At 41.0% G+C, this 3,441-nt stretch overlaps 1 long non-coding RNA gene across 8 annotated transcripts in view; it reads right to left on the bottom strand.

Annotated features, from left to right (window-relative positions):
• The window catches only part of LOC104910381 (uncharacterized), an 89,945-nt gene that overhangs the window by 85,230 nt on the left and 1,274 nt on the right, over positions 1–3,441 (bottom strand). For 6 of the 8 annotated variants that reach the window (XR_014882581.1, XR_014882579.1, XR_014882586.1 and 3 more), the window contains exon 2: positions 724–818. The exons of the other annotated variants lie outside the window; for them this stretch is intronic. This is a non-coding gene — a long non-coding RNA (uncharacterized LOC104910381). The remainder of the gene's footprint in view (positions 1–723; positions 819–3,441) is intronic. 8 annotated transcript variants of the gene reach the window in all.

The following is a 3,441-nucleotide window of genomic DNA, read 5'->3' as shown; positions in this document are numbered from 1 at the left end:
CTATCATAAAAAAAGTAAAACCAGGATGTCAGGTCATCGGTTCCTTCTTCCTGCTGTATCTCTCTTCCTACCTGCCATCTAATAACATCTGCGGTAACTCAAGTGCAAAGGGAAGAGCATTAGCAGAGAGGCCAAGAGAGCCCAAAACCCAGCACCGGCTTTAAGCCACTGACTCCAACCCTGGCAGGCAGACAGGCCTGGGATTTCAGGGCATTTCTTGCATGTGAGGTGAGGATACCAACAGCCAGGCTTGCAGCATGCGGGGACACCAGTAACCCCCTTGTCTGCCTGATGCCCAGGATGGGTGCAGCTGTGGTTCTGCAGCTGGGTGGCAGTACCCAGGCAGGCAGCAGCAAGCAGCCTCTTCCCACTGGCACTGCCCTGAACATAGTCTCCTGAGCCTTTGCAGTGATGTGCTCAGGAAACTTCCCTATCCCACTGCGGGTTTATTAACACCCCATCATTTATCACCTTGTCCTTGGTGCTATAAATTTCTCTAGTCATACACTTGTCCCACACAATAAAAAAATGACTGCTTTCTATCGAAGAAATAAGGTTTTTCACAGTTTAACAAAAAATTCGTATAACTTTCCCAATTCCTATCTTAAGTTTTCCAGGAATATTTTCTTTTCTAGCTTCCATTGATAAAATTATTTTAAATTCTCACCCCCTAAAAAAATGAGCAAACAAACAAACAAAAAAAACAACCAAAGAGGCAGACACCTTGCAGCTGAACGAATGCATGATACAACTCTGCATTAAAGCAGCATGTCAGCCATTTCAGTTGTTCTTCCAGCACATGCTCCTATGACAGTGATCTGTGCAGAAAAAGCAGCAGCTGTAATTCAAAGAAATGGGTGTTCTAGCGCAACAAAGTTAGATTGCTTCTTCTTGTTTAAGTATAACAGAAGACCTGAAAACCAGGAAACGCTTTGTGTGTACAACAAACTTAACCCCAAATGGCAGTTCGGCTGGGATCCTTTTGTGGTTTGGAGTTGTTTGGAGGGTGTGAGTAGGACGGGCCATGTCTTTGCTTGTTCTCATTCCCCTCAATTAGATGAAGACAATTTAGGTACCAGGAAGATTCATTCTTAAAATAAACTTTCACAAAAGTGACCGTGCTCTCCTGAATTGCACCATCCGTGACAACTACAGCATTTTTACCTTTTGTTCTAAAACAAAATCTTTTTTTTTTTTTTTTTAATTTTTCAACTAACTTTATTCAGTAATAAAATAATTCACTAATGGTTGTGCAGGTCTGCAAGCAGCCTGAAGTGAAATTTGAAGTCATGAGCAAAAGATCTCAAACCGACAAACAACAGCTGCAGCAAGACAGCAAGATTCCCAGAAATATGCCTATTTATTTTTCTGATAATTGTATCTTAACAAGAAATAGTGTGCTTTGCAATCATGGAGCTACCCAGGAATATTGGCATATTGGTATTCTGGTGGATATTAATGTGTGAAATAGCTGATCTTCCAAGAAGCAGATTTTACCAAGTCAGTAGGCAATTAGATCATTACATTAAATGCTTAGAGAAACTGCTGCACGGTTCTGCTTAGTACACGAAGTGTGTTTATTCTTGGACAGATAAAATTACCAATGCCTTTCAGTTCTCAGCTGTGCAATTTCAAGTATTTTCTTTTATGGTTTTAAAAGTTATTCTTGAATATTGGGTAAAAGAAAAACCGGCATACATCTGTGCTAATTCCCTGCATAAGGCTGCTTCTTTCCAGAAGTCACTTACTTGTAATGTTACTCAGTCAAATTTTTTATGGAGCAAAGGCAGCAAATCTCTATCAAAACAGACACCTCCATGAATGGCTCTGTTATAAAGAAGTGGGACATTTAACACCTGAAAAACCCAACAGGAGGCTTTCAGTGCCACTGCCCTTCCCAAGCCTCAGCCACAGCCACAGCTTCGTTCTGCCGCACAGGGGCTGCTCGCTACTATAACTCGGCACCATGCAGGATAGGCAGGCTAGTGTCAGTCGTATAGACTGGGTTTCAGGGCAGGGAAACTTTCATAGCAGTCCTTCAAAAATCTTTGTGTGAGTTCTTGATTAAAACTGGCTATTAAGACGATATTCATATAATCAATATCAAATGCTTTGCTTAAATTGCAACTGGGAGATGTCTGTTCATTCTTAACAAAAGAAAAGTACTCTTCTGAAGGTTCGCGTTCAATCTTTTTAAGGATCATCTTTTTTGAGGAAAATCTTTATCACTAATAAAACAAAAGGTATGGAACGATTCAAAATATTTTTTTAAAAAGCCATAAAAGTTACAGTCCAACATAAAATATTTAAGTACTCCCCGCAGATGAATACATCAAATAACATCTATATCATAAGCGTATGCCCCAATCCAGGGTTAGGTCACAGAACAGGGGTTCATTTGGAACTAAAGATGCGAATAGGACCAAAGAACAGATCGCTCAAAACTTGTCATTTTGACTAAAGGAAAAGTTCCACATCCATTCAGCACGCAGACTCTCAATCTCCTTAACACAACAGCAAGGATTCCGCCCCTAGCACAGAACAGAACCGATTCCACATTCCTGCATCAACTCTCAGAGCCGTGATCCCACTAAGATGCAGTGCTGCCATGCTGACTTGTTCCATGAATCACAAGCAAGCTTTTTGAAAACTGACATGGAAACAATGATTAGACTGCCTGGCACTTCAGACGGCTGGAAAACCAACGTAACTAAACCAACTAAGGGTTCAACCTGAGCTAAGGAGGTCTTTCCATGTATTTTCCAATCTGATGATTTACTGCGCATCTGCACAAAAGACTTCATTTTGTGAGCCATAAGAAATGCTCATTTTGTACTGCCATAAGAAAACAGGACTATGTGCTTGGAAGGAAAGCTGATCTTGTGTTCTTGTGTGATTTGAGCTTTATACTTCACAGCGTGTTTTAAATGTGCATGAAGAGATATTTTCATCCAGCGTTTGGTAGAACAGAGAAGACAATAAATAATAATTAAAAAAAAGGTAGAACTGAAGAAACATTTAAGAATTCAATCAGGTACTTAGGATGACAAAATCCCCTTTCTAATTCAAAATCCAAGCCACCTGCCAAATACAGCCTGGCATATATGAAGGGAACAAGCAATGACAGGACCTGGCAGTCCGTCTGGAGCTCTGTTGGTATCGATCACTGCACCCAAACAGTGCCTTAGTGATGAGCCACTGTTACTAAAGTCAAATTGCTCAAAGCTGAACAGGAGGAAAAACATCCTCATTCTTGGTTCTTGTTATAGTACAAGAAGAATTGAAATGCTTTCCAAAGAAATCCCAGTGAGAAATGTACACCCAAACCAAAGCAGAGACAAGTCCCCTTGGCAAGTAGAGTGCCAAGCACCGCCGAGGCACCGGTGCCTGAATAAAGTGGCACAATTCCAAAGAGACTGGGTGGAAACCTTTCCGAGCAGT

Source organism: Meleagris gallopavo, chromosome 3, assembly GCF_905368555.1.
Source record: "Meleagris gallopavo chromosome 3, MGAL_WU_HG_1.1, whole genome shotgun sequence".
In the NCBI taxonomy this organism is placed as follows: domain Eukaryota; kingdom Metazoa; phylum Chordata; class Aves; order Galliformes; family Phasianidae; genus Meleagris; species Meleagris gallopavo.
This window is presented reverse-complemented; position numbering and strand designations above follow the sequence as displayed.